The sequence below is a fragment of the Fukomys damarensis genome, unplaced genomic scaffold (genome assembly GCF_012274545.1).
Source record: "Fukomys damarensis isolate Sample0158 unplaced genomic scaffold, DMR_v1.0_HiC HiC_scaffold_35, whole genome shotgun sequence".
NCBI lineage: Eukaryota > Metazoa > Chordata > Mammalia > Rodentia > Bathyergidae > Fukomys > Fukomys damarensis.
The window spans coordinates 14,447,887-14,459,959 of NW_022900947.1; the positions used below are offsets into that span (position 1 = coordinate 14,447,887).

Consider the following 12,073-nt stretch of genomic DNA (forward strand, 5'->3'; position numbering starts at 1 on the left):
TTTGGCAGCCTCTAGGCAAGAATAAATAAAACTTTGAAAAAATTAGAGTATGTATAATCTAAGCATGAGCACACTAGAATGAAAGGGCAAATTGGGGAGAAAGTCACATTTAGAAATTGAAGTAGTTATTGAATGGGCTGGACTTAGATTCTTTCATTGATAGAGGTTATCTATAAATCTGATATTTTGTCATAAGTCTCTCTAGTTTTAGCTACAAGATGAGACAATTTGAAGAACAAATTTTGCTAAGAAATATAAAACTCTAGCTGAGCCCTTATAATTTTTTCCTAATGATCCATAGCCATGGTCAACTACTGGTCAGGGGTCAGTGACTGGAGCCCTTTTTATATTTAGCTTCATTATTATGGCATTTTTTTTTTTACCTCTTTTGGTTATTCTTTTCGGCTGGGTGTTTAAGACTAAGTTAAAATGAGAACTGTGTCAATCAACATGAACCTCTTGCTATCTATCAAGTTAAGTCTCTTCAGGCATTATTTTGGAGCCGTGCGTAGAGCCTCTCAGCTCCTCTGTCAGTGTCAGCCATCAGGATGGGTCATGGCCTTGCTTGACCATGTCACTTTCAGTGAAAGCATGGGAGACTTTTCCCTCATCGTGACCCTCCCACAGAGAACTAATTTAAAAAAAATCTAATGATGGCTACCATTATGGCAGATGTTACTCAATAGCACATTTTATATGTCAGTTAGTACACCATTTAGGAAATGAACTCCTTTAGCTTTCAGGCCTGTAATGTTCCAGGTTATCACTCATTTCAGAGGAGGCCTAGCTGAATTACAGAAGGTAAACTCAATGACCTAGGTAACAACACTAGTAAGTAATAAGATGACCTTTAGCATCCTAGAATCCACTTGCTGCCAGGAAGCTCATAAGGTTTGTTCTGTGCAAGACCCCGTAGCTTTTCTCAGCTGACTGTCAGCCCTGGAAACCTATCCGTTACACTAGCACAAACCTCTTCTGATCTCTTGACAGCCTCAAACTTGTTTCATCACAAAATTGACCAGTGAATGTAAGAAAGTTTGAACATCCAGTGGAAAATATTTATCATTATTAAAATTAAGGATAAAAACACTTGAATAGCAAAACTTACTAAACCCCCATTATAAATAAAACAATATTATAATTTAGTCATCATTTTCTACATAATGGTAGTGAAACCTATGAGATTTTAGAAGGTGAAATAAGTTTCCCAAAGTTTTCACTCATCCCTCTTAAATTATACCTCTCTCTCTCTCTCTCTTTCACACACACACACACACACACACACACACACACACACACACACAGATAGCTCTCTTCAGTGAACATGATTTAGAATTGCTCTGCAAACACCTGAAGTAGAAGACAGAGCCTGATGATGTACAGTTGAGATTTCATACATTCCTTCCCAAGAAGGTGGAGAAAATTCTTCAGGAAGAAAGCACCTCTTCTGCAGAGCTGTGACTGGAAAAGAGTACGAGGCATAAGGGATGCTTTGCAACAAAGCCTGAGAAAAGACTTAGGACAAGACAAAAGACCACTCCAGTCACCACGCAACATGAAATCCAATTTCCATGTCCCTGGCAGGTATCTGGCCTCAAAGCATAATTCAGAGTAAGGATAAGTTTTTAGTGCATTGAGCTGGGGAAATGTTTCCACAGAGGCTGACTAGTTCTTGAATGAAGAGCTGAAGACCCTTCAGCAGTTCTCTCATCTTGAGGATTTATTAACTTAGTAGTTCTGCATCCAGGATAGGGCAGGTTCTTGCCTTCTGAAAATAACTGGAGTTTCTGCTACTTGAAAGGTTTAAACAAAAGTGAACAGAGTGTGGAAATTGTAAAAGATATTTGGATTTTTTCATAGGTTAGGATAGACCAAAGTATTTTCTTCTTCCTCTTCTCTCCTTTCCCTCCCTCCCTTCCTCCCTTCTTCCCTTCCTTCCTTCCCTCCCCCGCCCCACCACTTTCATTTTCTTTCTTTCTTTCCTTCTTGCTTTCTTTCTTTCACAAGCTTTGTTAACTTGTTTTAAAACTGTAGATAGCATTGTGCATGTAATTTCATATACAGCATATTTGAAAGTGCATGTAACTCATGGGATAGTTAAATCCAGCTAATTACAAAATGCTTTACCAGACATAGTTACCATTTTTGTGATGAGAGCACATGACACTCACTCTTTTTATGTTTTTCAAGAATACAATATATCATCAAGTATAGTGAACTTGTACAATAGATCTCTTGAAATTTATTTTCCTTGCTGTAATTGTGAATCCTTTAATTCACATTTCTTCAACTTTTCCTCCTCCTACTCTTCTTAACCTCTAATAACCACTGTTACAGTTCTACTTCTAAAATTCCATATTTTCATATCAAAGAGTCTTTGTGCTCAGTTATCTATAGCTATTTTCTGCTTTTTTAGAAATGGAATTTGTATTGTCTAGGGGAATTAAACACTGGATTGTCTAAATATACTCAGAAAGAAAAATTCATGCTTTGTTCCTCAGGTCAATTTTGTACAGAGTCATAATTTAGAAGCATTGAAAAATTTTGGATGGAGAAGGAAACAAATATTGAACAAGTCAATATTTTATTCATGCCAAGCAAAAAGTAGCACCATTAAGTCAAGGATTCTTTCTGCTGAGAAAATAATATCATAAAGGATCAATCTCTAGGAAAAAAGATTTCATAAAAGGCTTCACAACTCATATGTCAACTTGAACTTTAAAAGAATTGTCTTTTTTGTTTTTGCTTTTACTTTTTGAAACAGAGTCTCTCTATGTAGCTCAGGATGAGCTTGAACTCACTATGTAACCCAGGCTTGCCTCAAACTCTCAGTGATCTCTTGCCTCAGGCTCCCGAGTGCTGGGTTTACAGGTGTGCACCACGACGCTTGGCTTCATGTTAATAATTCTTCAGGCTTTCTTGTTGCTACAGAATTAACACAAGCTTTACCTCTTTGGGAAGCTTGTTTTACTTTGATTCAGGTTTCTTTTTTTCTCTCTCTCTCTCTCTCTCTCTCTTTTTATTAAGTTTATTGATACATTCTAGGTATACAGTAGAGTTACACTCATTACTGGGATTTTGTACCTTTACATGACAGGTTTTGGTTCTCATTTTTTCCCCTTGTCCCTGCCCTCCCTCCACCCACTTCTCCCCTCCCCAGTTACAAACACTTTATTTCCATTTTCTCATAGTTTTTTCATTTTCCTTATTCCCTTTCCCCTCCCTGTCCTACTTTCCCTACACCTTTAGCCCTTTTCTTCCTATTTCACATTGTTAATTATAATTACCCCATTAGGATCTTGTATACTATTATAGTTTTTCACACCAGAGAAACTATTTGATATTTACACGTGTGACTTATGTTTCAGGTTTGTAGGCAGGTTTCAAACTGTATTTAGGATAAACTTCTAAACTACTATTTGTACATAAGCCCCACGCTGTTCCTGTCTGATGTCCTCTTTAGCTACTGGTTGACTTTACTTCTTCATGAATTCTATGCTAAAGAATTAACATTTACTGTAAATAAAAGATTAGGGAGGCATTCTCCAATGGCTTCAGGCAGAGCTGACTTCAACAGATTATAAAGACCATGTTGGACTCTGTGTGTGCACCCCCAAAATCATATGATGAAATCTGAACCCCAAAGCTGATAGCATTAGGATATGAGGGCTTCAGGAGGAGTTATGTCCTGAGGATAGAACCCTCATGTATCTTACAAAAAGACACAAGAAATTTTGCTTCCTTTCTCTCTATTTTTACCATGTGAGGATTCAGGAAGAGCCAACCATCTCTGAAACAGTATACAGACCCTCTCCAGACTCTGGGTTTACTGGTGTATTGCTCTTGGATTTTCCAATCTTCAGAACTGTGAGAAATAAATTTCTTTTATTTGAATCTAACAGGTCTATAATGTTCTACTGTAGCAGCCTGAACTAAAACAAAGCACTTTGGGAAAGCCAAGTAAATGGCTAGTCCAGAAATTTTCAAGCTACCTAAACAGCAATAGTTAAAGCCTTGAAATTTAGAAGCAGGAGTGGGAAAGGAAGTAGTTCATGAGTTAGAAGGTATTGGTAGCATAAAATACTGCTCAAAAGCAACTTTTGGGATGATTATTTTAGCTTTAATCCTAACACTGCCACTTCTTATCTGTGTGTTCTTAGGTAACATTAATCTCCAAGTTTGAGTTTTCTTATTGTAAAATTGAGGTAGCAATGGTATATCTCATATCATTGCTGTGTTTAACATAGGGCATTTTTAACAATAATGTTAATGCTTTCATACAGTTCACCACTTAAAGTGTCTAGTGCAGTGTTATGCTAGAGACATTTGGAAATGGAAAGCAAGTGTTATACCATAGACATTTGTGTGTGTGGTAAAATTTTATATACTTTTAGACAATCTTCATAATTGGAAGAATTATTTTTCCTGTTGTAAAATTGTGTCCTGAAGGAAATTTAATTTGTTTAAAATGGAGTTAGACCAAGAAAGCCCAAAATTGGTTTAGTATTGCAAATTTGTATATGAAGTGAAAATGTTATTCTTCAATATTTATGTTTTTACAATTCTTTTGAGGTCCTGCTATTGCACAATGTAATAATTTTGGATATAGATGTTCCTGAATAGATCAAAACATCAAAGGACTGTCATATTTAACTGGCTTTCAGAACAACTCCTTTTATTTTTATCCCTAATACATATACAATAGATATAAAATCACAATTAATTCAGTTCTCAAAAAACGCTTCTCCACAATTAAGAATATCTTTGTTCCAAGTGTGGTCATATCCTTCATTTAAAATTATTGATTTTTGGATTCTATATGCTCTCAGGACTTCAGTTTGTTGGACCCAAACTCTCCGAATATTTCCTTTCATTCCTCAGTGATTTACAGGGTATACTTCAGAAATATACAGAGTGCCTTGGTTCGAGGATCTGAAAATATGTATTTATTGACAGCAAAGGACATTAGTAAAAATTTAACTTCCTTTATCTGGTCATTTTTATACTTATAAGATCTAGTGCTGGAATGGGAATAGACTCTAATTAGAGAACAGATATATGGAGACCAACTGGAATTTTCTGACTACTTCATAAGAAAGATAAAAGTAGTCATAAGCTATGGGCTTAAGAGGAAGGAAGAGATTCTGTGATATTTCTAGAAAAATATCTGCCAGAACTTGATGGCTGATTACATATGGATCACTAGGGAAAGGAAAGATAGGAAAGGGAATGAAAGATGAGTGATAATACCAAGTTGTTTTAGGCTGTATAATTGGGCAGGTGACTGTACACTTGATCTTAGCCAAAAGGCCGAGAAGCGATAGGGCAGGTGACTGTTAACTCCAACTGATAAAGAATATAGAAGAAGGATAGTTTTAGAGTAAAGAGACTAGCATGTTTAATATGAGACATCTGGGCTGTCAAAGGTCTATGCTTGCACTGGGCAGAAAAGACTAGCAGACCAGAAGGCCCACAGTGTGAGTGAAAGAGGTGGGCTACAGGCACTGATTTTGGAATCACACATCCTTGGTGCCTACAGGAAGAAGTGGAAACTATTTACCCTTCCTTTGAAGATAGGAAGACCTTGTAATTTGCTTTGGTCATCAGAATAGAGCAGAAATAATGTTATTATTTCCAGGCCTGGCATACATAGGCACTGTCAGATTTCCACTTCTACTGTCTTAAAAGTTTGCTACCCTGTAAGAGATTCAACTACACTGAGGTCACTGTTCTGTCAGCAAACCTGAAGCTAGCTGTATTAGTCTGCTAATGCTGTCATAACAAATTACCAGACTGGGTGGATTAAACAACAGAAATTTTCCACAGTTCTGAAGCCTGGAAGTGTAGAATCAAGGTGTCATTGGTATCAATTTCCTCTGAAGTCCACATGTCCTAGGACTGTAGACGTGTCTTCCCATGTTTGTCCTTCTGTGCATGCTCATTCCTAGTGTCTCTCTCTTCAGGAAAACACAACTCATACTGGATTACAGTCCTGCCCCAATGGGCTCGCTTTACTTTCAACACCTCTTTAAAATCTTTTCTGCAAACATGATCATATTCTAAGGCACTGGGAATTGGGCTCCAACATATGAATTTTGGGGAGACATCACTTAGAAGAGAATGCTGACCATGATTAGAGATCATGAGAGAGAAATTCTCAACTAGTTCCCAGCTGTTTTAGCTACCCAAGCTGAGGAATCAGTTGTGAGTGAACAAGCCACTGTGAAAATGCTAGTTCCCAGACCACACAGGTGGGGACACTCAGCTGAGCAATGTCCAGCGTGTACAACTGTGAGACTCTGCAATCTTCATGAAGAGCATGTGGATCTTAATCTGTACATTTCCCTGTTGTTTGAAGCTATCGACTTTGGGGGCCACTGTTACACAGCAGCAGTCAACTGAAGTAAATGCTGAAATGAATGGGAGTTGACTAAAAAGTCACAGAACACACAGGCATGCATGGCCATTGGGGGGTGTTCAGGGCTTCTTTGTGTTTTCAGACAGAATCACCTGGCACAAAGGCCATTGATAGACCCAGGGCAAAGCTGTGCCAACTGCCACCAATTTCATGATTCTCCATGGCCCTCTTTCTGGAATACACACACACACACACACACACACACACACACTCCAAGCTGGTTGTGGAAGACACCTGTAATCCCAGAACTCTGAAAGGCTGAGGCAGAAGCAGGGCAAGTTCAATGCCTCAGCACCTTAGCGACTTAGTGAAGTTCTACCCCAAAATTAAAAATAAAAAAGGCTGAGGATATAGCTCAGTGCACAGGCCTTGATGATCCCCCCAAAGCAAAAACAAAAGCTCCCACATGTGCAACCCTAGATGGAATTAACTTGATGAGTCAAATGGTATAAGAAGAATATCTTGATATGAATCTGTGCTACTGTATACTACAGTAATAAGATAATCTTTCCCACATTGCTGGCTTCTAAGTGAGACACATAGGACTTAGAAAATGAGTCCACTGAGGATGTCTATTTTTCTTTGATTTTACTTTAAACATTTTTTAGAAATGGAGGTAATTAGAAACTGCAATTCCCCCGTGCCCTCATAATATAATCTGTTCAACCTTTAGAAAGTTCACAAATCTCACTTCTTCAGATTCCCCTCTGCTGCACGGCCAGGCTCAATCTACGGGCCTCCTCTGGAGCCAAGCCTTTCCCTGTGGGCGCCATCGATTGACCGGGTAGCTGTGTGGGCACTGCTGAGCACCCCCCCAATCCCCTGATTGTGACAGTCCTTGGACGCATTCTGCAGAGGCATGGCTAGCTATAAAGGGTGGTGACTGATCCTATTGTGTTCCTGACTGTATCGATTGGGATAAAGGATAGGGGTTGATTTGATGAGTTTTCTCAATGTGTCTATAAGTCATTAGAGAATCAAAGACTGGGACACAATGATATCAGGAAGATTTAATGACCCAGAGATTGAATCAAGGGCAACCCAACAGCAAAAATAAAGATGAGAAAACACTTAAGCAAGCCACAAAAACAGACTTCCAGTCCACCAATGGCAAACAGTAGGGCAAAGGAGAATGAAAAAATCAGATGGTGAACCGCCAGGACACTCAGAACTCACAGCACAGGAAGTAAAAAAACTGATCAATCAGGCTCTAGAGAAATTCAAAACAGAAATAATTTCCCAGATAACCATGGAGATGGTGAGCAAAGTGAAAGACATGATTTGAGACTTCAGAACAGAAACTGACAAAAAAAAATAGATGAGCTTAGGAACATAATAGAAACCATGAAGGGCCAGAATAAGAAAGAAATGGAAACAATGACCACCCAACATAGAAAAGAAATGGAATCTATTAAACAGATTCAAACAGATATCCAGGAGATTAAAAACTCTATTGAAAGCATATGCAACAGAATAAAAGATTGTGAAGATAGAATCTCAGATATAGAAGCTAGGATAGCAGACAGTGAACATGAAAAGAGAGGTCTCTTAAAACAGTAAGGGATCATGAGAAATCGATCCAACAACTCCTAGATGATGCAAAGAAGAATAACATAAGACTGATAGGAATCCATGAAGAAGCAGGAGAAAATGCAAATGACTTAAAAAAGCTGTTCACAGAATTAATGACAGAAAACTTGACATACGGATTAGCGAGGCATATAGGACTCCAACTAGCCGCAATAAAAAAAAATCTTCACCTAGACATAATAATCAAGATCCCAGAAACCCAACAGAAGAAGAAAATAATACAAGCAGTAAGAGAAAAAAAACAAAAACAAAACAAAAACAAACAAACAAACAAAAAACCAAATCACATGCAAAGGAAAGCCCATGAGAATCACAGCAGACTTTTCAACACAGACCTTCAGGTCAAGGAGAGCCTGAAGTGAGGTATTTCAAGTCCTAAAATAAAACAGCCTACAACCAAGACTGATGTATCCTGAAAAACTCTTTTTCAAAATGGATGGAAAAATAAGATACTTCCATGACAAAGAACACTTGAGAAACTTCATGAAAACTAAATCAGCACTACAAGGAATTTTAAAAAATATCCTACAAAAAGACAATGAAGATCACAACACCATGAGGCCCAACAGAGCAATTCAAATAGCCAAGGCAAGAAACTAAAAGGAGAGGACAAAAAATTAAAAAGAGTCAACAAAAGGACAACAACATGAAAATAATAAGTCAGTACATATCAGTTATAACCATCAATGTCAATAGCTTCAGTTCACCAATCAAGAGAAATAGATTGGCAGAATGGATTAAGAAGCAAAACCCAACATTATGTTGTATACAAGAAAATCCCTTAGTACAAAAAGAAGCCCATAGACTGAAAGTGAAAGTATGGAAAACAATTCCCCATGCAATAGGAGCACAGAAAAAAGCAGGGGTAGCAATCTCATTCGCAGACAAAATTTCAAACCAAAACTGACTAAGAGAGACAAAGAAAGCCACTACATCCTTGTAAAGGGAGCAATCCAAGAGGGAGAAAAGACAATCATAAACATATATGCACTTAATATAAATGCCCCCATCTATATAAAACAAATATTAAGTAACATGAAAAACCAAATAACCACTAATATAATTGTAGTGGGGGATCTAAACACTCCACTATCACAAATAGATAGATCATCTAGGCAAAAAATCAACAATGAACTACTAGAACTGAACCAAGCTTTGGAACACATGGACTTATTAGAGGTTTATAGAGTGTTCCACCCCACAAAAATTAAAATATACATTCTTTTCAGCTGCACATGGGTCATTCTCCAAGATAGATCACAAACTAGCTCACAAAAAAGGTTTGAATAAATGCAAAAGAATTAAAGTTATTTCCTGTATATTATCAGATCACAGTGCAATAAAGCTGGAGATCAATAGCATAAGAAACCTTAGGAACTTCACAAACACATGGAAATTGAACAACACTCTCCTGAACAATCAATAGGTCACAGAGGAAATTAAAGAAGAAATCAGACAGTTTTTACAAATCAATGAAAATGCCAATACAACATATAGGAATCTATGGGACACAATGAAAGCAGTTCTACATGGAAAATTCATAGCACTGAATGCCCACATTAGGAAAACAGAGCAAGCTCAAATAAACAACCTAACGATGACTCTTAGACTCCTAGAAAAACAAGAGCAAGAAAAACCCAAAGCTCGAACAAGAGAGGAGTTATAAAGATTACAGCAGAAATCAGTGCAATGGAAACTAAGAAAACAATACAAAAAAAAATGAATAGAAGAATTGGTTTTTTGAAAGAATAAATAAAATTGATAAACCCTTAGCAAACCTTATTAAAAAAAGGAAAGAAAAGGCTCAGATTCATGCAATCAAGAATGAAAAAGGCAAAGTCAAAACAGATCCCACAGAAATCCAGAGGATCATTAATACCTACTATGAGAACATGTACTCTAATAAAATGGAAAACACAGAAGAAATGGACAGATTTCTAGATACTTATGAATTACCAAAGTTGAATGAAGAAGATAAAAACATTTTAAACACCCCAATTACAATCAGTAAAATTGAAAATGTAATTAAAAACTTACCAACAAAGAAAAGCCCAGGTCCTGATGGATTCACTGCTGAATTTTACAAGACATTTAGAGAAGAACTACTGCCATTACTCTTTAGACTCTTCAATGAAGTTGAAAGGGAAGCAATACTTCCAAATTCGTTCCTGGAAGCAAGTATCACTTTGATTCCCAAACCAGGGAAAGATGTAACTAAAAAAGAGAACTACAGGCCAATCTCCTTAATGAATATAGATGCAAAAATCCTCAATAAGATACTAGCAAACAGAATACAGATGATCATCAAGAAGATCATACATCCTGACCAAGTTGGTTTTATTCCAGGGATGCAAGGATGGTTCAACATATGTAAATCAATAAATGTAATACACTATATTAACAAAGTTAAGCACAAGAACCACATGATCCTCTCGATAGATGCAGAAAAAGCATTTGACAAAATTCAACACCCATTCATGATAAAAACTCTGCAAAAAATTGGAATAGATGGTCGATATCTCAACTTAATAAAGGCTATCTATGAAAAACCAACAGCCAACATCATATTAAATGGCCAAAAACTGAAAACCTTCACGTTAAAATCAGGAACAAAACAAGGATGCCCACTATTACCACTCCTCTTTGATATAGTTCTGGAAACATTAGCCATAGCAATTAGACAAGAGAAAGAAATTAAAGCAATAAAGACAGGAAAGGAAGAAGTTAAACTGTCATTATTTGCTGATTATATGATATTTTACATTGAAGAGCCAAAAAACTCCATTAAAAGACTTCTTGACTTAATAGACACTTTTAGCAGAGTACCTGGATACAAGGTCAACACCCAAAAATCAACAGCCTTCTTGTACAGAAATAACAGACTCACTCAATGAGAAATCAGGGAAACAATTCCTTTCATGATAGCACCAAAAAATAAAAAGAAGCATCTGGGAATCAATCTAACAAAAGAAGCAAAAGACCTCTACACTGAAAACTACAGCACTCTGAAAAAAGAGATTGAAGAGGATATAAGAAAATGGAAAGATGTCCCCTGCTTCTGGGTAGGAAGAATCAACATAGTGAAAATGGCCATACTACCAAATCTGCTATACAGATTCAATGCAATACCAGTTGAAATTCCAACACTATACTTCACAGGACTAGAAAGAAGAATCCAAAAATTCATTTGGAACCATAAGAGACCTAGAATAACAAAAGCCATCCTAGGCAACAGACACATGGCAGCGGGTATAACAATTCCCAATCTGAAACTGTACTGCAAAGCCATTTTGATAAAAAACAGCATGGTACTGGCAAAGAAATAGACCTGAGGATCAGTGGAGAAGACTGGAAGATACAGAAACAACTCCAGATGTACTCAGTTACCTCATCTTTGACAAAGGAGCTGACCATCCCCACTGGAGGAAAGATAGCCTTTTTTTTTCTTTTTATTGAGTTTATTGGTACAATCTAGGTATACAATACAATTACATTCATCATTGGGATTCTGTACCTTTACATAATAGGTCTTGATTCTCATTTTTTCCCCTTGTCCCTGCCCTCCCTTCATCCCCTCTTCCCCTCCCCATTTACAAACACTTTATTTCCATTTTTTCAGTTTCTCATATTTTTTTCCTCTCCCTTATTACCCTTCCCCCACCCTTCCCACTTTCCCTACACCTTTAGCCCTTTATTTCCTAGTTCACATTATTAATTATCTCATTAGGATCCTGTGTACTATTATAGTTTTTCACACCAAAGAAACTATTCGGTATTTCAGTTAAATAAATCTCTGTATGAACATTAAAAATAGGGAATCCTAAAATAAAACTAAAAAGGAAAGTAAAAGAGAAAAGGCAATGATGTAACATTAAAATAATACTTTATTCTGGAGATGAAAATGGTCCCTGAACATATTTAAGTTGCTTCTCGTTCTTATAGTCTTATCTTATTCTTTTTTTCATTATTTAGAGAATACTTTATTAGTTTCTGTAATCAAACCCAAGTAGATATGACCTTACATATTTAGTATGATGTGTTACCCCTGTACACATGGAAAAAAAA

The 12,073-nt window shown here is 36.9% G+C and overlaps 1 protein-coding gene across 3 annotated transcripts in view; it reads right to left on the minus strand.

Moving 5' to 3' along the window:
- Nucleotides 1-12,073, minus strand: part of Kcnip4 (potassium voltage-gated channel interacting protein 4) — a 499,970-nt gene that overhangs the window by 68,390 nt on the left and 419,507 nt on the right. The window lies entirely within an intron of this gene.